Source organism: Rhinatrema bivittatum, chromosome 1 (assembly GCF_901001135.1).
Source record: "Rhinatrema bivittatum chromosome 1, aRhiBiv1.1, whole genome shotgun sequence".
NCBI classification, from domain to species: domain Eukaryota; kingdom Metazoa; phylum Chordata; class Amphibia; order Gymnophiona; family Rhinatrematidae; genus Rhinatrema; species Rhinatrema bivittatum.
The window spans coordinates 712234745-712259681 of NC_042615.1; the positions used below are offsets into that span (position 1 = coordinate 712234745).

Here is a 24937-nt window from a genome sequence, read left to right on the forward strand (position 1 = left end):
TCCGGGGAATGGAAAGGAGATGGATTGGTTCAGGTGAAACTCTGAGACTACTTTTGGTAAGAAGGAGGGGACAGTGCGAAGCTATACTGTTCCTGGAGTAAATCGAAGGAACGGTTCCCAACAAGACAGCACCTGTAACTCAGAGATGCGACGGGCCGAGCATATCGCCACCAGGAATACAGGTTTTAATGCTAATAGGCTTAGTGAGACTGCACAGTGGTCTGAAGGAAGGCCCTGCCAGAAAGTCCAATACTAGATTAAGGTTTGATAGGGTGACTGGCAACTTTAAGGGTGGTCGGAGATGTTTAACCCCTTTTAGGAAATGGGCCAGGTCCGGATTTCACAGAGAGATAGGTTCTTGTTCACCTCGGCCCTGAAGCAGGAAAGAGCTACCTGGACCTTTAGGGAGTTCAGGGACAATCCTTTGTTCAGGCCGTCCTGTAAAAATTCCAGGATCATTGTGATCTTGGTCATTCGCGGGGGCATCCCGCACTCTCTACACCAGGCCTCAAATATTCTCCAGATCCGTATGTTCGCCAGGGATGTTGAAAACTTCCACATGCGGACAATGTGGCAATCACGTCCGCTGAACATCCACGCTTTTTCAGGCAAGCCCTCTCAAGGGCTAGAATGTAAGAGAGAAGAGTTGGATCTTCGTGAAGAATCGTACCTTGCTGGAGAAGATCCCTGTGTGGGGGGAGGGGAAGGGGACTCTCCACGAGAAAGCTCCGCATGTCTGCATACCACGGGTACCTGGGCCAATCCAGGGCCACCACAAGGACTAGTCCTCTGTGGTGTTCAATCTTACAGATGATCTTCCCCATTAGAAGACATGGAGGGAAGGCGTTCAGTAATTCCTCCAGGTCTGGCCTAGTCTGGATGAGGGCATCAATCCCTTGGGAGCGCTAATCTCATCTGCGACTGAAGAACCGGGGAACCTTCACATTGCAAGATGTAGCCAGTAGGACGAAGGATGGGAAGCCCCAGTGATCTACTAGGAGATGGAAGGCACTAGTCGACAATGTCCATTCCCCTGGATCCAGGCTTTCCCTGCTGAGGAAGTCTGCTCTGACGTTATTTTTTCCCACAATGTGGGAGGCCGAGATGACTTGCAGGTTTAACTCTGCCGATTCCATAAGGAGGTCTATTTCCAGAAACACTTGGCAGCTCTTGGTTCCTCCCTGGCAGTTTATGTAGGCTACCGTTGTTGTGTTGTCAGACATCACGTGGATTGTTTGCCCCTAGAGCCTATGGCTGAACTGCAGGCAAGCTAATCTGACTGCCCATGCTTCCAGGTGGTTTAATGTTCCAGTTCACCTCTTCCACGGTCCATCGCCCCTGGGTTGTCAGTTCCCGACAGTGAGCTCCCCACCCTCGGAGGCTTGCATCCATCGTAAGGCCGATCCAGCTCCGTGGGGAGAGGCTTACACCCTTGCTTGGATGAGCTTCCTGCAGCCACCACTGGAGGGAAGAGCATACTTCCATTGGAAGGTGGAGGCAAATCGAGTAGTCTTGAGACAGTGGATTCAAGCGTGATAGTAGGGAGTGTTGGCGAGGTCTGTGTGCCCTGCCTATGGTACTATTTCCACGGTTAATGACATGAGGCAGAGGATCTGGAGATAGTCCCACACCCTGGGGCACATTATATTGGTCAACTGACGCACTTGGTCCATCAGTTTCCTTCTCCTCGAGGGAGGGAGGAAGACCTCGTCCTGCTTGGTGTTGAATCGGGCTCCCAGGTACTCTAAGGACTAGGGTGTTTGAGGCTGCTGTTGTCCATGTTCATGACCCAATAGAGTTCCTGTAGAAGGAAGTTGACCCTGCTGGTCATGTGGAGACTCTCTTCCAACGACTTTGCCCGGATCAGCCAGTTGTCCAAGTAAGGGTGCACCAGGATCCCTTCTTTTCTCAGTGCCACCGCCATGACCACCATAATTTTGGAGAATGTTCTGGGGGCGGTTGTCAGGCCGAAGGGCAATGTCTGGAACTGGTAATGGTGGCCCAGTACCACAAAGCACAGAAAACGCTGGTGGTCTTGATGGACTGGAATATGAGGGTAGGCCTCCGAGGGGTCCAGGGAGGTTAAGAACTCTCCTGGTTGCACTGCCATTATGACGGAGCGAAGGGTTTCCATGCGGAAGTGAACTATCTGCAGGTGACTTGACGCTCTTGAGATCCAGGATGGGTCGGAAAGAACCCTCTTTCTTGGGTACAATGAAATAGATGGAATAACGCCCTGTATTTACTTGGGGTGTAGGTACCGGAGTTATAGTCCTCAGACTGAGGAGCCTGATCAGTGTGGATTCCACTGGCAGTTTCTTGTGCTGGGAGTGGCAAGATGACATGAACCTGTGCCCAAGCAATGCTGCAAAATTCCAGAGCATAACCTTCTCGTATGATGTCCAGCACCCATTTGTCCAACAGGATCTCGACCCACCACTGATAGAAGAGGGATAGTTGACCCCCTATCTCCTCACCCGTGGATGGGTCGGCCCAACTTCATTGGGGAGTTTGGGTCTAACCTGAGCCCAAACCTGTTCCTCTTTTTGGTTGTCGGTTCCGAAAGGACTGAGACCTTCCTGAGGGCCGAGATGATTGACATGACGAGTTTCTGTAGGGCCGGAAGCCCTGGTCCAACCCCTTATGGGTGATGGGCACTGTGACCTCTTTCTTATCTTCCGGTAGCCAGGGCACTGGATTCACCCCACTTCCTGGCTAGCTTCTCCAATTCGCTTCCAAAGAGGAGGGAACCCTTTAAGGACATCTTTGAGAGGTTCACCTTAGAAGTTGCATCCGCTGACCAATTTCGCAAAATAATAATAAAAAAAATAATAATAAATAAATAAATAAATAGCTGACTTCTGACCGCCACCACTGAGGCTACTCCTCTGGCTGAGGTATGCACCAGGTCCAAACTTACATCCACCAGGAAGGTTGCGGCAGGTTTGATCGCCTCTTCGGCATGCAACACTGAGCTATCTGCCTATCTTGAGAGAAGCAGATTCAAGAGAGCCACCAGGAAACAACAGGAAGTGATCTGCAGAGTCATTGCTGTCGCGTCAAAGGCTTGCTTAAGGATGGATTCCAACCGCCTTTCGTGGGCATCGTTCAAGGCCGCTCCTCCTTCTACAGGAATAGTTGTTTGCTTCAAGACGACACAGACCAGGGCATCCACTTACAGGAAATGTAAGTGTTCCTTGACGGCTGGGTCCAGAGGGAACAAGGCCTCCAAGGCCAGACCTCCTTTAAAACTTGCCTCTAGGGCATCCCATTCCAGGTCAATCAACTCCTGGATAGCTTCCAGCATCAGGAAATAGCAAGAGATCTTCTGTAGAGACACCAGGATGGGGTTCTTCTTTGGCTCCGACATAGGGTCTGTGCCTGGAACACGCAGTCTTCAGGGTCTGGGAGACTAGGACAGGTAATTCATCTCTATGGAAAAATTGAAGCATTGTCCAGAGGGATTTCATCGGCCTCCAATGAATCCCCGTAATCGTCCGTGGTGTCTGGGCCCTGTCAGGGATACCCTTAGTGAGGAGAGGCATGTCCTGGGGCCTGCTGACAGGGCTGCAAGGGCGAGGCCTTCCCAGCCAGGGCTTTCATTTTTGGTGTCAGTCTTTCTTTCCCAGCCCCCTCCATTTTGGTTCTCACAACTCTCCTCCTCCAGGCTACTTCGATGAGAAGCTGGCCCTCTTCTGCTCCCCCCTCCTGTTTTTTCTACACTGTCCCTACTGTGGCAGGACCCTCACCGGTGCATAGGTGGATGCTTTGGTGTTTGTGAGAGGGGGAGGGGGAAGGGTATAGGTGCCAAAGAGCATGCATAGGGAGAAGCTTATGGGGGGGGGGGGGGGGGCGTGCATGAAGCAGGGTGCTATTGATCAGCCTATTAATAGGCAGGAGGCAATGAATGGCACAGACTGAGATGGTGGCCAGTCTACCAGTGGCCAAATGGAGACCTTGTGTAAATAAACAGACATGGACTGCAAGGATGGCCAGGGGTGGGTGAGGCAGTGACGCACTGCACGGAGTGGCAGTGGCCACAGCAGTATGCTAGTGGGTACCACTTTCATGGATCAGAAGGTTGGAGGGCTGCCGCCTCACCAGGATAGCAGCAGCAAATGGGAGATATCAGCATGAAGTCTTTGCTAGTGGGAGTGTAGGCCAGTCTCGTATAAAAGGTTAATGTTAAATTTGCACAAAGTATTTCTGTATGTTACTTTTTAACTTCGTGCTTCTAGGGCTGTGGCCATTTTTATCTATGCAATAAAAAGAGCATTATGGAAATTGTATTGTGTCATTGGTGGCAAAGGGGCATGGGCAGGGGTGGGGGTGGTTGGATTCTAGGAAGCTACGGCATGCCCAAGTTAGGATGAAGAGTAGAAAAAGCAGGTAAAGAGTTTAGAGCAAGGAAGACAAATTAATTTTTAGAAGAGACTGGATAAAGGAGAAGGGCATACAGAACAAAGGGACACAAAGCAGAATTAAAAAAAAAAATCTAGAGCTAATGAATGGCAGAAAATGTTGGAGTAAGGAGGAGAGAAAAGACAAGAAAACAGCAAACAGAAGAGAGGTAGAGAAGTGTCAGGATTATAGGGTGAATGTTAAAATCTCCAGGAAGATGAAGAAAAAAGTTGATACGATACTCAAGATCACTGAGAAAAGTAGAGAGTGGGCCTAGAGGACAAGACAGACTCAAACAGGTAAATTTTAAAAGGCATGCACCCATAAATGTGCATATTGGGCACACGAGCAAAAATATCCTTAATTTTATATCATGCGTGCAAGTACATGCATATCATTTAAAATATCCCTACTGTCATTATGTGTGGAGCATTTACGCACGTACTCAACAAGTGAGAGAGAGACAGCCTCTGTTAGAGACAATCTGACACTCTATATCTCTCCCACTGACAGAGGCACTTTCAACTCAGGGTGGATTTTGGGGTCAATGTAACACCCCCCCCCCACCCCAAAAAACACAACACACCCTGAGTTGAAAGTGCCTCTTAACAGTGGGAGAGATATAGAGTGTCAGATTGTCTCTCTAATAAAGGCTCTCTCTCCCCACCCCCACCCCCCGTGTTCAGGATCCCTCTGTCTCAAAACCTCCTGACTTGTGCGTCACCAGGACCAGTAATAAACTTAGCAGGTAACATGGCACGCATTGCCATGTTCAGCCTTGCAAAATTTAGGGGATATAGGCGCAAGTCTTGGCCCCACTGCAGAACACCCATATCCTGTCCCTTTTCTGCCTCCTTACTCTTGACATGTGTACAAATATGTACATGCATACTTCCCGGCTTCTTAAAATTTGTGTTGCTCACGCGTGGCCCACATATGCATGTATGGGGCCATTTTTGCGCGAACAATGCTTTTAAAATCTATCTGAAATTGAAGAGCAATGAGTAATATGAGGAAATGTAGGAGTGGGGAAATGCATGCAAAACAAGGACACAGACAGGTCATGGATGGAAGGAGACCAACACCTTCACCTGAGCAGTGAGAAGCAAAAGAGAAAAGAGCAGTAGATAAAAACAATGCGAGAGGTAGCCAAGTTTCAGTAATAGAGAAAAGAGATCATTAGATAAGAGAAGATAAAGAACAGCATGAATTGTAGATCTGAAATGGCAACTTTTGAGAAGAGCAGCACCGGATTAAAAATATGGAAGAGCAAAAGAAAGACTAATATCTGGGAGAAAAGGTTACTGACACCGAGTAAGTTTTCAGTACTGGGCCTATCTACAATGTTCGTGCATAAATTCAAACACACACAAAACACCCATTTCTAATACAAGATGAGGTCCATTTTCAGCTGCTATACGGCTCAGCTAATTAGCTGGATAAACTTATCTGGTTAACTAGCAGGGTATATTATTCAGGTGTATTCTAGACTGGTCTGGCAGGACTCAAGGAAAGAAAATTAGATAAGGATCTAATTTCACCTTCCTCATCATCCTGTCAGAACAGTCCAGACAAGTGGGATGTCCCTAAGCATCCTGGGTGGGAGTGTCCCAAAGCTGCTTCTAAACCTTCATGGGAAACGTTGTGTCATTCTTCTCCTGCAGTCTCTAGCGTTTTGTAAATGAGTACGGGAAGCCCATGTGGTTACTTTGAAGATCTCAATAGGTGCCACTGACCTGAATTCTACCAATGGTGTAGTCTCTGCTCTAGTGGAGTGTGCTCATAGTCCTTTTGGAACTGGCTTCCTTCCTAATATGTATGCCACCACTATCATTTCTTTCATCCAAGTGAGGGATCAATGCTTTGGAGGCTGCTTCCCAAAACGGAAGGGCAACCAGTGATATCATCAAAATAAGACTCTTTAACCAAACAAAATTTCACATCCATTAAATGTGCAGTGATTGAATTTTTTGTTAGGCTCCTTCATACCAAAGAAAAATATTTGCTCATTATTTCATGTAGCAAATACACCATCATGCTTATGCCCTTTTTATATAATCAGGGCGCCACAATGAAATATTGATTTTTTAAATTTTTCTATGCTATAAAACCTAATGAAACCAGACTATCTTTAAAAGTCCAAATATCTTCATAATGAAATCTTGTAGATGTGAGATTTCATTATGAAGATATTGAGACCTTTAAAGATAAGTCTGGTTTCAATAGATTTTATAACAGAGGTTCAAAGGGGGCTTTTGCTAACATTTTTAGTACCAAGTTTACCATAAGTTCAATGGCAGTACCAGCAGTCTTATTGACAGATGCACATGCTTTGCTCTTCTCAGGAAGCAGACTATATCTGATTGTGATCCTAGGGAGATCCCCTTGACTTGTCCCCTGTAGCATGTAATGGCTGTTTTTTGGACTCTCAATGACTGGCCTAGAGAATTATAAAATAGTGGCAATCTCTACTTTACGTAGCATTATTTTCTCATACTTACACTACCTTTCAAAGGTGAACACTTTTTAAAAATACAATCCTAGAGGCACTGTTTAAAAATACAATCCTAGAGGCACAGTCCATATGTATTCCACGCATTAAGAAAGGTGGAAGGAAGGCAAAACGATCACCATCATGGTTAAAAGGTGAGGTGAAAGAGGCTATTTTAGCCAAAAAAATCATCCTTCAAAAATTGGAAGAAGGATCCATCTGAAGAAAATAGGATAAAACATAAGCATTGTCAAGTTAAGTGTAAAACATTGATAAGGCAGGCAAAGAGAGAATTTGAAATGAAGTTGGCCATTGAGGCAAAAACTCATAAAAACTTTTTAAAATATATCCAAAGCAAGAAACCTGCGAGGGAGTCGGTTGGACCATTAGATGACCGAGGGGTTAAAGGGGCTCTTAGGGAAGATAAGGCCATTGCAGAAAGACTAAATGAATTCTTTGCTTCCGTGTTACTAATGAGGATGTTGGGGAGATACCAGTTCCGGAGGTGGTTTTCAGGGGTGATGAGTCAGACAAACTGAACGAAATCACTGTGAACCTGGAAGATGTAGTAGGCCAGATTGACAAACTAAAGAGTAGCAAATCACCTGGACTGGATGGTATGCATCCTAGGGTACTAAAGGAACTAAAAAATGAAATTTCTGATCTATTAGTTAAAATTTGTAATCTATCATTAAAATCATCCATTGTACCTGAAGACTGGAGGGTGGCCAATGTAACCCCAATATTTAAAAAAGGCTCCAGGGGCGATCCGGGTAACTACAGACCAGTGAGCCTAACTTCAGTGCCAGGAAAAATAGTGGAAACTATTCTCAAGATCAAAATCGTAGAGCATATACGGATTTACCCAAGGGAAGTCTTGCCTAACAAATCTGCTTCATTTTTTTCAAGGGGTTAATAAACATGTGGATATAGGTGAACCGGTAGATGTAGTGTATTTGGATTTTCAGAAGGCGTTTGACAAAGTCCCTCATGAGAGGCTTCTACGTAAACTAAAAAGTCATGGGATAGGAGGCGATGTCCTTTCGTGGATGACAAACTGGTTAAAAGACAGGAAACAGAGAGTAGGACTAAATGGTCAATTTTCTCAGTGGAAAAGGGTAAACAGTGGAGTGCCTCAGAGATCCGTACTTGGACCGGTGCTTTTCAATATATATATATATATATATATATATATATATATATAGCAAACCAAAAAATTATTTGGCAATAATGTCTTCCCTAGTGCTAAGGCTTATATACCAACAAATTTCCCAACAAATTCTTGTTAGGATATAAAGCACTGTTGTAACATGTAATAAAATGTTTCAAAGGATATGGCTATTTTTAATCCTATAAAAATTTATTTATGATTACAAACAAATGTATGTTTTACAAATTATGAGATACAATTGACTAAAAACCTCACCACAAACCTTAATATTTATAAACCCTCCATCCTATTCTAATATAACCCTCAAGCTGACCCTGATTAGTTAAATAATCCCCCCTCTGTCATTGACGTTAAAGCAGATCAATGGAAAAGATACACCACTTAGTACATCAACATAAGGTACTTTATGAAGTTTATTTGTTGGTAAGCAGAGTAGTTGGGGTAAGCTTAATATGTTTTTAGGAGGAGTGAGGGTTGACGTTCTGTGGTTTTTGCAGATGTGGTGATACGTTTGAAACCGGGAACGGAGCGTTCATGATTAGGAGCATGTGTGGAGGGAACGAAGAGGCGGCATAGAGGTAATAACACAGGGGTGTCTCAGTGGTTGATTCATAAGATTATACCAGACAAAAAACATTGGATTTACATATTTTGAAATATTAATATATGAATTTTATTTCTTTAAATGACATATTGAAATTTGAATAAATGTTCATTCTTCTGAAATCGTTATATAGGTTCACATTCACATTCGGGAGAATTCACACATAAAACATAGGAGCCATTGAGCCAGAGTGAATGGGATGTGTATTGTCCTGTATCCTCTCCGCTTAGAGTGCAGGTAGGAGGGGGTATTAGGGTAATGCTTTCTTGAATTCTTAATGGTAAAATTTATTTAATTGAAGTTCTATTATGTATGGAAAGGTTGATAGGTGGGAGGGGTATTATTATGGGGATGTATGTGATTAATTAATAAGTATTTAGGGATTAGAGGGTAAGTGTAGTTTTGACCTTACATGAGTTTTATGTTTCAGATATAAATGATGAAAGTCATGTGTTTCCATTGACGTTTTGGCCATAATTAAAGTATTCCCCTGAAGAAGCCAATCTTGGCGAAACGAGGACCTTGTCGGGATGGGATGTAATGACATCTAAAGGACATACACCACTAGTAGTCGATTAAACTGTTTATTAAGGAATGTGATTGAAGATACAACATTGAAGATAGTTGATGTACTAAGTGGTGTATCTTTTCCATTGATCTGCTTTAACGTCAATGACAGAGGGGGGATTATTTAACTAATCAGGGTCAGCTTGAGGGTTATATTAGAATAGGATGGAGGGTTTATAAATATTAAGGTTTGTGGTGAGGTTTTTAGTCAATTGTATCTCATAATTTGTAAAACATACATTTGTTTGTAATCATAAATAAATTTTTATAGGATTAAAAATAGCCATATCCTTTGAAACATTTTATTACATGTTACAACAGTGCTTTATATCCTAACAAGAATTTGTTGGGAAATTTGTTTATATATATATATATATATATATATATATATATATATATATATATATATAAATGATCTGGAAAGGAATAAGACGAGTGACGTTATCAAATTTGCAGATGACACAAAATTATTCAGCGTAGTTAAATCACAGGCAGACTGTGATACATTACAGGAGGACCTTGCAAGACTGGAAGATTGGGCATCCAAATGGCAGATGAAATTTAATGTGGACAAATGCAAGGTGTTGCATATAGGGAAAAATAACCCTTCTGTAGTTACACGATGTTAGGTTCCATATTAGGAGCTAGCACCCAGGAAAAGGATCTAGGCATCATAGTGGATAATACTTTAAAATCGTTGGCTCAGTGTGCTGCAGCAGTCAAAAAAGCAAACAGAATGTTAGGAATTATTAGGAAGGGAATGGTTAATAAAACAGAAAATGTCATAATGCCTCTATATTGCTCCATGGTGAGACCACACCTTGAATACTGTGTACAATTCTGGTCGCCGCATCTCAAAAAAGATATAGTTGCGATGGAAAAGGTACAGAGAAGGGCAACCAAAATGATAAAGGGGATGGAACAGCTCCCCTATGAGGAAAGGCTGAAGAGATTAGGGCTGTTCAGCTTGGAGAAGAGACGGCTGAGGGGGGATATGATAAAGGTCTTTAAGATCATGAGAGGTCTTGAACGAGTAGATGTGACTCGGTTATTTACACTTTCGAATAATAGAAGGACTAGGGGGCATTCCATGAAGTTAGCAAGTAGCACATTTAAGACTAATCAGAGAAAATTCTTTTTCACTCAACGCACAATAAAGCTCTGGAATTTGTTGCCAGAGGATGTGGTTAGTGCAGTTAGTGTAGCTGGGTTCAAAAAAGGTTTGGATAAGTTCTTGGAGGAGAAGTCCATTAACGGCTATTAATCAAGTTTACTTAGGGAATAGCCACTGCTATTAATTGCATCAGTAACATGGGATCTTCTTAGTGTTTGGATAATTGACAGGTTTGGCCTCCATTGGATACAGGGTGCTGGGCTTGATGGACCCTTGGTCTGACCCAGCATGGAAATTTCTTATGTTCTTATCTTAATGTATGTGAGCAAGGTGGAAACCTTCCTAGTTTTTAACAGGGTTGATATTCTTGACTTTAAAATCCCCTCTTGTGCACTCTTTTCATTTTCAATAGCCAGGCCATAAGATAAAATGGAGTTGGGTCCTTTTATAAGGTTGAATCTTAAGTACTCCCTTACCTTGAGCCTGGCTAAGGCTGCAAACCATGGGCGCCTTGCCCACCTGGGACTATCAGAATTACCAAATCCAGATCGTCTGCAATCTCTCTCAGTACCCTTCTCACCATTGGGCAGGGTGGAAATACATGAAACATCATTGTGCTAATGAATCCTTTCCTTTGGTATCCACTTCTTTGACTGAAGATGTGCTTGGCTTTGGTGATCTTGTGTGGTCCCCATTGTGGGTGGCCCCATCTGCTCACCATTTGGATGAAAGCTTTGTCTGCTAGTTCCCATTCTTCTGGGTCTAGCATTTGTATGCTTAAGAAGTCTGCTTGCATGTTGTCCATTCCTGTTATATAGGTTGTCAAAATATTCTGTAGATGTGTTTCTATCCAGTTCATTAGTAGTTCTGTTTCTCTTGCAACCTGCGGGTATCTTGTACTGCGCTGTTTGTTTACATAGGACACTACCGTGGCATAGTCTTACAATATTCTGACTGCTTTGCCCCCTACTCTAGGTAGAAAGCTTTTCAGTGTCAGTCTGATCATTTGAATCTCTAGTCTGTTTATCGAATACTCTGCTTCCAACTAGGACCACTAATCTTGTTCTACCAGACTCTCACAGTGAACTCCCCACCATGCCCTACTTGCATCTGTGGTCAGTGGGGTTCAAGGCTGATTCCTTTTTTCAAGTTGGATTTTACTAGCCACCATGCAAGGCTCCTCTTGCCTTGTCCTTTAAAGGACAGGGTCTTCTCAAAGTCCTGACTATGGAGGTAACATGTAGACAAGATGCTCATCTGTAAGGGGCACATATGGATCCTTGCCCATGGTACCAGCTCAATTGCCACTGCCACTGAGCCTAGTACTTGTAAATATGTCTAAGTGTGTGCAGCTACTGTGGCCAGCATCTTCTTCACTTGTTCATGCAGCTTGATTCTCTCATTCGTTATATATGCCTTTCCTTTTTCCATGTCAAACTGGGCTCCCAGATAGACTTGTGTCTAAGAGGGCTTTAGGTGTCTCTTGGCTTTATTCATCACCCAGCCCAACTTCTGTAGCACCTGCATGACCCTTCCTGTTGCCTGACCACCCTTCTGGAAAGAATTGGTTCTGATTAGCCAACTGTCCAGATATGAACTCTGATGACCCCTTCCTTCTGCAAGGAGGCTGCTACCACCGCCATCACCTTCATAAAAGTCCTGAGTACTGTTGCCAAGCCAAAGGGCAAAGCGTTGAATTGATAGTGTTTCATCATTATCGCAAAGCACAAGAATTATTGATGCTTTTCTCTAGAGGGGATATGCAGATATGCTTCAGATAGATCTACAAAGAACAGAAATCCTCTCTTCCTGATGCTATGATCATTCTCAATGACTCCATGCAGAAATGTTGTAGCTTTAGAGATATGTTTACCGCCTTCAAGTACAGTACTGTGTGAAATGCTCCCTTCTTTTGGGGAACTACAAAATAAATAGATCATCATTCTTTTCCTCATTCAGCTTCTGGATATGGTACTTCTATGTCTAATTGGATGAGCTTTTGAATGCTTTCCTGAACGGCTCTGTTCTTTTTCATATTGCATGGGGACATCACAAATGTGTCTTTTATCGGCACCCTTAACTCTAGTATGTATCTTTGCCTTATCACATCCAAAATTCATCGGTCTCCTGTGATTTCAGCCAATTTCTCACAGAACTTTGTTGGCATCCTCTACAACTGAGTGTGAGGAGATGCCCCAGCAAGCATTGTTTATGAGCTTTTTCCTGCTGTTGGTCTCTGAGTGCTACTCTCCCTGGCACCCACCTGTTGCCTCGAAAAGCTGGAACTTTACCAATGGCCTGACTCTCTGGTTACTTCTTTGCGGTCATCCTGATCTATGTAGTCCCCTATCCTTTAGATGTGCCTTGGGAAAACCCGCCTTTGCTCCACTTCTACCTCTATCTTACAGCAGCCTCTGGGGTTTCAATTCACCCAGATCTTTGACAAGTTTCTCCAATTTCTCCCTGAACAAAAAGTTTACCTTTAAATGGTAGCTTTTTTATTCAATACATAATTAAGCTCTGGAATTCATTGCCAGAGGATGTGGAGGAAAGCTATTAATACAGCTACATTAAAAAATGGTTTGACAAGTTCCTGAAGGAAAAGTCCATAAACCATTATTAAGGTGGAGTTGCAGATATCCACTGCTTATTCTTGGGATAAGCAGCTTGGAATCTATCCACCCCTTGGGATCCTGCCAGGTACTTGTGACCTGGATTGGCCACTGTTGGAAACAGGATGCTGGGCTTGATGGACCCTTGGTCTGGCCCAGTATGGCAAGTCTTATGTTCTTACCTAATCTGCTGCCCAGTTTCTTAACCCTAACAAGCATCTGGCATTACTGATACCTTATATGACCCGAATTAATGTATCAGCTACAAAGGCAGGCATGCTACTTCGTCCCTATTGCCCTCTGATCTCTCCAATTCTGGGCCAATTGGGGGGGCACTGGACCTAACGTACCAATGTTATTGCTGCATATCCATCACAAATTGCTGCCTGAAATGCCAGGCTAGAAGTCAAAGTAAGTTATTTCCCAGACTTCCTGTAAGTTTTGCCTCAGAAGCTCTCACTTTCAAAGAGCCCACAAAAGTGAAGAAAATCTGCTCTCTTAATACAGCCTTACACTACTTTAGCTGTGCCTACCAATTAATGCTGCAGCTTGTATAGCTCTGGCAATTTTCTGTGCTCAGTTTCCTTCGAAAGGGCAGGTGGCTAATTCTTCCCTTTAAATGTGTGGGATCTATATATATACTAATTCAGAACGCCCAGCCTCCGCTGAGGCATAGGACACTTAATAGAAGCTGCCATCTAGGAATAAAGGTAATGGGGAAGGGAGCAGCAATATAGGCAAATGTTCAAGGCAGCACAAATGATTAAATCACTGAAGGAGCTGCAGGGGATCCCAAGAGATCCCATTTGGTGCTGGGCTAGCTCGCAAAAGCCGTAAAACGCAGTGAGCTGAGAAACCAACATGTGGCTTAGGGTAGAAGCCCCATCTGAGAGCAAACACAATTTTACCTTACTAACCCAGGTGAGGACTTCTGCTTGCTTCTTCTCTGCTCCTCTTCCAATTCTTTCAGTTTCTGCTCCAAGGCCTCTGCCCAATAGCTGCTACAGCCAAAGAAATCAAGCATCTGGGAAGGTGCACTTGAGATCAGCCACCACCTGAGGGGCACCACTCCACTCAAACAAGTAAAACAGGTTTCAACAATACACTACGCCACTAGCCACAGGCTCTAGCTCCCAATCCTGCCTCCTTAACTCCATGCTCCCTCCCACCTCCAGGGAACATCTGTATGACTGCCAGTTGGCCCCCATGTATGTCATTTCCCAGCCCATCGTTAGAAGGCAGGACCAGGCCTATGGCCCTACACCTCTCTCCAGCTATAGGAAGTGCATTTATTTGACAGAAAGGCCAGTCCCAAAGCGGATCGCATTACTTGCAATGATTACCACCATCTCAACACATGGGCATCCATCCTTTTCCAAGATGGTCTCCACCAACCCAGTACATGCTCCTCCTTCCAACATGGCCTCAACCTTTATTGTCTTATGGACTTCCTAGCACAATGGCAGATCCCAATCAGGCACTGCTACCATCACCAAAGATAGCCAACACAAAGACCTATGCAGCCCCTTCTCCTCCAATCAGATCCACATCTTGGTCATGTCGTCCCTGTCATGCCAACAAAATAAATCACCAGAGAAAATCAAGAGTTGATGCCAAAAGGCAAAAAAAAGGCCCCAAAAGCTCCAGGCAACAAGTGAAAATTTTGCATCAAGTCCTCCAGGCAAGTCACATTTGGTTTCTCAGCACCCACATCACAGAGGAAGGAGCGCAAGAAGGCAGTACTGTCCAGCTCTCCCACACAAAAGCAAAATGGGATGCTACATTTGGGACTTGTTAGCCACACAGCCACAGGAAACTCCCATTTCTGGCTAAGCTGCAAAAGCTGCAGAAGTTCCTGAGACACAGGCAAAGAATCTAATGGCACAACTAAGAGCAAATTCAACCATTCACAGAGCAGAATGGTTGCAACAGATATTGGGTGGCTTGCTGCATCATGAGGCATCACTCTGGTTGTCAGATGTCACAGTATTCACCACACAGAACCACAGACTTTCCCAAGATTTGTCAAGAAGTATGGTTGGGGTAGAAAGTGAATATGTGGGTGGGAGAGGGGTGGCATTGGGGCTTAAAAAACACTGGGGTATCGTAGATGGAGAGCATGGAAAGTGAAATATGGATGGGCCACACACACAACCATGAAAGCCTTATGAAGGAGAAAATGGAGGTGTGGAACAGGCTTGCTGAGAACACATTTCATTGCCTTTATCATTTTGGTCGCCCTTCTCTGTAACTTTGCAAATTCCGCTATATCTTTTTTTTTTTAGATGCCGTGCCCAGAACTGCACACAGATTTCAAGGTGCAGTCAAACCATGGAGTAATACAGAGATTTTAAAATATTCTCTGTTTTAATCTCCATTCCTTTCCTAATAATTCCAAGCATTCTATTTCCTTTCTTACCCACTGCCACACACTGGACAGAGGATTTCAACATATCTAGATCTTTTTCCTGGATAGTGACTGCCAATGTAGAATCTTGCATCATGTAACTATAATTTGGGTTCCTCTTCCCTACAGTTTGTGCATCACTTTGCACTTGTCCACATTAACTGCCACCTGCTATTTGGATGCCCAGTTTCCCAGTCTTGCAAGATCCTCTTGCAAGACTGGGAGCAATGGTGGCAGTGATGGAATACATAAAGGTGCAGCCCAGGGCTAGGTCTTTCTAAAACACTGGGATGGGTGTGCTCTGTCCCATTTCCAATTCAACAGAATACTCAACAAAAGTCTAGAAGTAATTGGGGTAAGCCTAATAATGTTGGCACCCATTCCTTCCACACTGGGGCTTCATCCCTAGACCACAGACTGGGTTTGGCAGACAGCCAGATTATGGATATAGGGAGGTGGAGTTTTTTTATTTTTTAATGTAATTTATAATTCTGCTTTTGGCACTTCAAAGCGGATTACATTCAAGTATCATAGCTACTTCCCTGTCCCCAGAGGGCTCACAATCTAAATTTGTACTTGAGGCAATGGAGGGTGAAGTGACTTGCCTGAGTTCACAAGGAGCAGTAGTAGATTTGAATTCTGGTTTCCCTGGTTTGTAGCCCGCAGCTTTAACCACTAGGTTACTCCTTCAAAAAAGGAGAAATTATTACTTACCTGATAATTTCCTTTAATGTGGCCAGGTTAATCCACACCAGTGGGTTATGCATGTGAGCAAAGCTGACGCCACGGTATATAAACCCCTTCACAGACATCAGCTCACCTGTATTCACTGCAAAAGCCAAATGTGCACAACTAAAGAATACATGATCATAACCATTAAGACAACCATTAAAACAATCAGTAAACAGAAAAAAACCTCTAAAATCAGACAAGGAGTGTAATATTATTAACCTAGGGACAGGATTTAACACTTACCAGTAATCCCTAGAAACACAACCACTCAGGATGACAACAGCATCACCATCCAGCAGCTAAGGGCGGGAAGATGGATTAACCTGTCCTCATTAAAGAGAAGGAAATTATCAGATAAGTAGTCATTTATCCTTTCTGTATTCACACAGGTTAATCCACACCTACTCCCAAACAAGGTGGGTGGCTGCCTACGGTCCGATCATACCACACGCACAAAGGCTGCAACCTCCCAAGCTTGCACATTCAGGCAATAATGCCCGGAAGTTGTGTAAGAAAAAATCCACGTCGTATCTCAGCAAATCTTGATGGGAGGCAACCATCTAATCTTTGCCCATGACACTGCCTGAGCCCTAGTGGAATGAGCGCTAACCTGACTAGGCAATGGCTGCTCAGCATCCACATACATGGCAATGATAACCTTCTTAATCCAGCGGGCTATGGTAGCTCGTGACGCTGGTTCACCCTCCCACCATGGAATATAAACATCTGGTCCATCTTCCTGAGATTTATAGAAATATCCAATACCTCACGATATGCAGTTTGACACCCAAGATCCATAACAGGTGATATTCATCCATCTCTCTCACCCAGAGACACTCACAGAGACAGCTCCCGGCAAAACAGAGCCCGCAGTTCTATGCGCTTACTGTCGGGAGCTGACAGCGCAGGGGAACTGGAGTATAGAGGAGTACCTCTGGAGCAACCATCAGCTGGAAGCCTGTGCTATTTGGTTGACATGCTTGCAATTCATCAACCACTTGCAGGCTCGAGTGGTACATATAATGTCAGTCAATGTGACTACAGTGACTTACATCGATCGCAAAGCGGAACCAAGAGCCAGCAAGTGTCACAGGAAATAGCCCAACATCGCAGGGATGAGTAGATATGAAAGGCAACCTGCCTGGGATGGGTGGGTGGGTTGGTTGTGAAAAGGAATCTGCCTGGGATTGGTGGGTTGGTTATAAAAGGGAGCCTGCCTGAGGTGGGAGGGTTGATGGGTGTGAATGAGTCTGCCTAGGAGAGATTTTTGGGCGAATGGGAGCTTGCCTATGAGGGTGTGAATGCACACGTGCGAATGGGAGCCTGCGCGCGCGTGTGAGTGAGTGAACGGGAGCCTGCTTTTGGGAGTGGAGGAAGGGGGATGTGAAAAAAGGTAATGCCACCCCTACCAAGCCACAACCAATTCAGGGTGACTGGAAATCAAATGTTTTCAGGTAGGAAAAATACCCTGCCTTCTCATTTCTTGTTTTAAATTATTAGATGTTGATTTGTCTGCTATTTTGAAATATTTTATTGCTATTTTGAAATTTTTAAAAAACTGTTTGAGTTCCTAATTATTGGATGTTATCCTATTTGTCATTTGTTTGGCAATATTCTATTAGAATGGTTTAATATGATTTATATTTTTTTTATTTTATTGTTTGCTTTAGGAGGACTGGTGATGTTTCTCTTTTTCCATTGCTTCATTGCATACAGAATCTGGCTTATTGCAGTTTCTAGTTCAGTTTCTATCTATACATTTCTATCTATACTTTATGGTCTCTTCATTCTGTATTTGGTGAGAGTCTGTCTGAGTTCATGTGTAAATGAGGTAAGGTATTCTGCTAATGTGTAGTTTCTATATAGGAATTTAGAGCAGATTGGTTTATTCTACTTTCCTAACAGGTGTTTTAGGGCCTGGTATAACATTAGCATTTTCATGGATAGGTTTGTTCCTGTTTGAGTGCTTGCAGGTACTACTGTTGTGGTATGGGAATTTTACTATATTGCTGTCATTCAGTTTTCTCAAAGCTTTCCAAGGGCCAAAACCACACCAAACATGTTACAATAGGCTTAATACTATATGGGTTCCAAGTATTTTTTTGCAGGGTTTTCTGGGTGGCACCAAAGCAGTGCATGTTTTTCTGCACAACAAACTGGTGCTAGCTATAGAGCCCAGCCGGCACCAATTTTATGTACTGGTAGGTGAAGCAGGAGCACCTAGGGATCATTCCTGCACAATTTAGAAACCTTGGACTTGTAGATGGGGTAAAAGTTTTCTGGGAGCGGGTCAATTTTGACATTTTGGATTTCCGGAAGGAGCAGCGCTTTTTTTTTTTTTTTTTTTTTTTACGACAAAAGGGGGCCTGGGACAGAATGTGAGACTGACCGTTTCTACAGTGTGTTGGTTATTGGAGAAAAGCAAAATTCTGTGATATTAAAAATAGAATGGGGGGGGGGGCAGCACAGAAAATTTTCACACAGAGCAGCAAAAATGTTAGTGCCAGCCATCCCGGGGTTGAATGGTTAAAGTATGTTATGCTAATGTGTAAAATTTTCATTTCATGTAAGTTTGAATAATATTGCTGTGGTTGTTTTCATCCACTGAATAAAGCAACTTGCATGCATACGGAATACAGTGGTTATTAGTTAAAGGGGAGGACAGGGATGGTTGGTTATACCAAGCGGATGGTATGGCACACCCAGGTGAAGTTTGATGCCACTGGTTTGCCAACACTTTTACACTTATCAGGGTAAAGCTTCCAAACTGAAAAGGTAACATATACCTGAAATCCCTCACAGAACAAGATGATTTTCGAATAAATGTACTTGTGCTTGAAAATTGGATTGCTATGCATGTAATCATACATGCTTACCTTTAAGGAAAGCAAGGATATGTACAGTTAGGTGCATTATTGACATGTCATCTATGTGCATACGTTTTGAAAATATAAGGTACACATGTGCACCTTAATACATGTCCCTGGAATGGGGAAATTACTTACCTGATAATTTCGTTTTCCTTAGTGTAGACAGATGGACTCAGGACCAATGGGTATTGTGCTCTCCTGATAGCAGGTGGGAGATGGAGTCATATTTCAAAGCTGATGTCACTCTACATATACCTGTGCAGGTAGCTTAGCTCTTCAGTATTCTCCTCGAAAAGCTATTCTGGATATATGTGTCTTGATAACTTGATTAACTTGGTTAACTAGGACTGGTTCAACTGATTTCCAAAACTGGAGACCATCTGTGCACTCAACCGATTAACGCTGATACCCGGCAAACTGTGGGTGTCCTGAACTAGAGGTAATACATGGCTTACCCGTACTTGTTTTAGTCTCGAGGTTCTTGAATTGTGGGGCAGCTGTGGGCGGGATGCTGAGTCCATCTGTCTACAATAAGGAAAATGAAATTATCAGGTAAGTATTTCTCCATTTCCTAGCATGTAGCCAGATGGACTCAGGCCCAATGGGATGTACAAAAGCTACTCCCGGACAGGGTGGGAGGCTGCCCATGGCCCACTTAGTATTGCCCTTGCAAAGTCTGTGTCCACCTGTGCCTGGACATCCACTCGACAGATCTCGGTGGGCAACAGCAGCTTGGTTTCCGCCCAGGATACTGCCTGGGCCCTCGTCGAATGAGCTTTAACTGATAGAGGCAAGGGCTTCCCTGCCTCTACGTAACCTGCCTTGATTACTTCTTTGATCCAGCGGGCTATGGTGGCCCGTGAGGCCGCTTCCCCTTGTTTCTTCTCGCTGTGAAAGACGAATAGGTAGTCCATCTTTCATACAGGTTCTGATCTTTCCAGGTATCGGACAAGGAGTCTGCGACATTAAGATGGCGAAGGAGGCATGAGTCTTCAGAGTCCTTATGTTTGTCTGGAGATGGTAGCGATATGGTTTGGTTCAGATGAAACTGAGAAACCACTTTCGGTAGAAAGGAGGGGACAGTGCGCAGCTGTATGGCTCCGGGTGTGAACATAAGGAATGGTTCCCAACAGCATAGTGTTTGAAGTTCAGAGATGCGACGAGCCGAACATATTGCCACCAAGAAGGCTGTTTTCAAGGTCAGGAGCCGTAGTGACAGGCTGTGTGTTGGTCTGAAGGAAGTTCCTGCTAGGACTAGATTGAGATTCCAGAGGGGCACCGGCCACTTTAGGGGTGGTTGGATTTGTTTGACTCCTTTCAGGAAGAGAGAGACATCTGGATGGGTTGATGCCCTCCACTTTGGCTCTGAAGCAGGTCAGGGCGGCAACTTGAATCTTGAGAGAGTTGAGGAACAACCCTTTCGTCAAACCATCCTGCAGGAATTTTGAATGTTCGCAGAAGGAGCCCACGGTCCTCACACCAGGCTTCAAATACTCTCCAGATCCGTATGTAAGCCAGAGATGTGGAGAATTTGTGTGCTCAAAGTAGGGTGTCAGTCACTTCCTTGGAGTAGCTGTTCTTCTTCAGGCGAGTTCTCTCAAGGGCAAGACTGTAAGAGAGAATTGAATCGGATCTTCATGGAGGATTGGACCCTGTCGGAGAAGGTCCCTGTGTGGAAGTAGGCACAGAGGGTTCCCCGCAAGTAATCTTCGCATGTCTGCGTACCATGGTCTTCTTGGCCAGTCCGGGGCCACTAGGAGGACTAGTCCCCTGTGGTGTTCTATCTTGCAGATGACCCTGCCCATTAGTGGCCATGGAGGGAAGGCATACAGTAGGGCTTCCTGTGGCCAGGTCTGGATGAGAGCATAGATTCCCCAGGACTGTGGTTCTCGTCTGCGGCTGAAGAACTTGGGCGTTGGAATAGGTTCTAGAGACTTGCATGACTGCCCAAAGGATCATTTACAGTTGCCTGAAGGTCCATGGCTGGGAGTCCCCAGCGATTTACTATTAGTTGGAAGGCTGTGGTCGACAGCGTCCATTCCCCTGGGTCTAGGCTCTCTCTGCTGAGGTAGTCCGCAGAGACGTGGTCTTTTCCCGCTATGTGGGAGGCTGAAATCCCTTGCAGGTTTAGTTCCGTCCACGCTATGAGAGGGTCTATTTCCAGGGACACCTGCTGACTCTTGGTTCCTCCCTGGCGGTTGATGTAGGCCACGGTTGTGGCATTGTCGGACATGACTGACTGTCTCGCCCCAGAGTCTGTGACTGAATCATAGGCAGGCTAGCCTGACTGTTCGAGCTTCCAGGCGGTTTATGTTCCATCCTGCCTCTTCCTCATTCCATTGTCCCTGGGCCATTGGGCCCTGACAGTGGGGTCCCCACCTTCGCAGGTTCGCATCCATGGTGAGCAAAGTCCAGTTCAGTGGGGACAGGTTTACTCCTTTGCTCAGGTGGTCTTCCTGTAGCCACCACTGAAGCTGCTTCCGGACCTCTGCTGGTAACTGGAGGTGGATGGAGTAATTCTGGGACGTTGAATTCCATTGTGACAGTAGGGAGCGCTGTAACAGTTGCATGTAGGCCCTTGCCCATGGAACGAGTTCCAGGGTTGACATCATGAGGCAGAGGAGCTGAAGGTAGTCCCATACCTTGGGGCGAACATAGGCCCATCAGTTTTCACAGCTGAGCCATCAGTTTCCTTCTCCTTGGAGGGGAAGGAAGACCTTGTCCTGCTTGGTATCGAATCGGACTCCCAAGTATTCTAGTGACTGGGAGGGTTGTAGGGAGCTCTTGGCTGTGTTGACAACCCACCTGAGTTCCTGCAGCAGGTCTTGACCCTGGAGGTCGCCTGATGACTCTCCTCCGGGGACTTTGCCCTGATCAGCCAATCATCCAGGTAAGGATGTACAGGATTCCTTCTTTTCTTAGTGTTGCCGCCACTACCACCATGATCTTGGTGAAGGTTCTGGGGGCGGTAGCTAGGCCGAAGGGTAGCGCCCGGAACTGGTAATGCTGGCCCAGTATTGCAAAGCGCAGGAAGCAAGGATGATCCCGTTGGACCGGAATGTGGAGATAGGCTTCGGATAGATCCATAGAGGTTAGGAATTCTCCCAGCTGTACTGCCTTATGACCGAGCGTAGGGTCTCCATGCGAAAGTGTGGTACCCTCAGGTAACGGTTGACTGTCTTGAGGTCCAGGATGGGCCAGAACGTTCCTTCCTTCTTGTGGATGATAAAATAGATGGAATAGTGGCCAGTATTTTGTTGGGGCGTGGGCACCGGGGTTATCGCCTTTAGGCTGAGTAGTCTTGCTAATGTTGTTTCCACTGCCATCCTTTTGAAGTGGGAGTGGTATGGTGATCTCATAAATTTGTCTCAAGGGATGCTGTGGAATTCCAGAGAGTATCCTTCTCGAATGATGGTTAGGACTTACTTGTCCGATGTTATCTCGACCCATCCTGTGAATGAGTCTGCGGTTCCTCATTGTGGGGTACGACCAGGACCTGTCCCTGAGCCTGCTCCCCTCTTGGTGTGTTTGTTACGAAAGGACTGAGACCTTCCTGAGGGGCGAGGTGCTTGATAGTGTGTGTTCCTGTAAGGTCTAAAGCACTGTGATCTTCTGCCCTTGTTCCTTCGAGGGGAGGAGTGCTGACTTATCTTGTGCCTATCTTCCAGTAGCCAAGGTACTGGAGATTCGCCCCATTTGTTGGCTAGCTTTTCCAATTCGCTTCCGAACAAGAGAGATCCTTTAAAAGGCATTCTCATGAGGTTCGCTTTGGAGGTCGCATCAGCTGACCAGTTTCAGAGGCGTAATTGTCTTCTGGCTGCCACTGCCAAAGCGACGCCCCTGGCTGAGGTGCGCACTAGGTCTGATGTGGCATCTGTGAGGAAGGAAACTGCAGGCTTCACTATTTCACCAGGCGTGGTTGCATCTCTGGAGAGGAGCAAGCAGGACCGTGCCACCACGGCGCAGCAGGAAGCAATCTGCATGGTCATTGCTGCTACATCAAAGGACTGTGAGGATGGATTCCAGACATCTGTCCTGGGCATCCTTCAGTGCCACTCCTTCGACGGGGAGAGTCGTACGCTTAGAAATTGCGCAGACCATAGCGTCCACTTTTGGGAAACGTAAGAGTTCCTTGGCTGAGGGTTCCAGTGGGTATAGGGCTTCTAGGGCGTGCCCCCCTTTGAAGCTGGCCTCTGGGGCATTCCATTCCAGGTCAATCAGTTGCCGGATGGCTTCCAACATAGGAAAATAGCATGAGGCCTGACGAAGGGACCCCAGAATGGGGCTCATCTTTGGTTCCGCACCTGGAATGCCCAGCGTCTTCAGTCTGGGATACGAGTGCAGATAATTCGTCTTTGTGGAAGAAACGCAGCATGGTTCGGTATGGCTCCATCCCTGGGGGGATTTCTCCTTCCTCCAGGGAGTCTGTCTCGGCATGCCAGGTGTCCGTATCTCTACGGTTCTTGGTTAGGAGAGGCATTTCTCGATGAGCCCTGGAGGTACCGGGAAGGTCTTGTGCTTCTGGCAGGGTTGAGGCTGGGACATGGTGGGGGCTGGTTGAGCCTGGATAAAGGTTTGCAGCCCTTTGAAGAATTCCACCCAGGAGAAGGTCCCTGGGTCCATGTTAATCCCCGGTGGGGTTGTGAGGGAGGACCCAGAGGTGCCTGCCTGTGGGGGCACCGATTTAGAGATACATAGGACCGGGGTACTACCATCAATGGATCCGGATCCCAGTACTGGTTGTAGGGGGCCTTGCTTTGGTTCCCCCTTGGCCTCTTCACTCTGCTGGCAGAGGCAGGAGTCCACTTCAGGTTGCGCAGCTCTCAGGTGGCAGGCTGGGCAGAGGGCTTTGTCCCTTGGCCCTTTTGGCCGGCGGTGCCATGGTTTGTGCGCGTAGCAGGCTTAAAATTCAGCTGCGCGTGTAGGTGTGCGCGAAATACGCTTGGTTGCAGGTTCTGTGTGCGCAGATGTTATGTGTGCGGGATGCGCAAGTTGTGCACGCAGGCTACAAATTTTGTACACCCAACTCTGATGTGCGCGCCGCTGTGCGCACGGCTCGGATGTGCGAACAATGCAGCAGCCAAGGAGGGAAGATGGTGCCGACGACCCCACTGGCAAGATGGCGCCCCCGGAGGGTCTCCACGTGTGTGGACCCTTACACAGGATCGGGGACTAGCTCAAGGTCAAGCTGCTCAACCAGATTTTTTTTTTTTTTAAAGACACTCGACGGAAGAAGCGATCTCTGTGGCTATTCGAGCTTCGGAGACCGGAGACTTAAGAGAAGGTTTCTACCTTACCTGGTCTCGGCGTTTCCCGGTCATGTGCCAGGTGGTCTCCAGCTGTGGGGGGGGGGGGGGGGGGGGGGGGGGGGGGAGAGAGGGAATTACCTTCACCACCACGCTCGATTCTGCACCCGCTGCCTTTCAGCCACACTGGGGGGCTAAGTCCATGCCGGGAGCCGGCTGCCAGATCAAGGCTTACCTCTGAATGATCTCAGAAATCACCTCAGGAATTCTCGACTAAGGGAGGGATTGTTAGATATCACCACAGGAGAGCGGGGCTCATCTTAAAGTAAATTTTCTTTTTGTTGTATTTTGTAATTGCTAACACTATTCTATGTGGGATAGTGTCCGCATCTGCTTAGGAGACGAACAGAGAAATATTGAAGAGCTAAGCTACCTGCACGGGTATATGTAGAATGACGTCAGCTTTGAAATCTGACTCAGTCTCCCATCTGTTATCAGGAGAACACAATACCCATTGGTCCTGAGTCCATCTGGCTACACGCTAAGAAATGCCTCTTTTTCAAGCAGAGAAGTTTGCATGCTTTTTGAAAGTAGGCATGTAGTTTTAGGCATCTAAAAATCTGTTTATTCATATAAGGCTAACTTACATGGGTAAAAATAGAGTTAAATCCATGAAATAGGTAACAATCTTTGAAAAATTGTCCCACAGTCCCCAAGGACAA

General features: G+C 45.5%; 1 protein-coding gene and 1 long non-coding RNA gene across 2 annotated transcripts in view; one reads left to right on the top strand and one right to left on the bottom strand.

Annotated features, from left to right (window-relative positions):
* Window positions 1–24937, bottom strand: part of IPO11 (importin 11) — a 1257051-nt gene that overhangs the window by 1173914 nt on the left and 58200 nt on the right. The window lies entirely within an intron of this gene.
* Window positions 8559–9268, top strand: LOC115075739. Its single transcript, XR_003852590.1, has 3 exons — window positions 8559–8641; window positions 8801–8904; window positions 9098–9268. It is a non-coding gene; the product is annotated as an uncharacterized LOC115075739 (long non-coding RNA).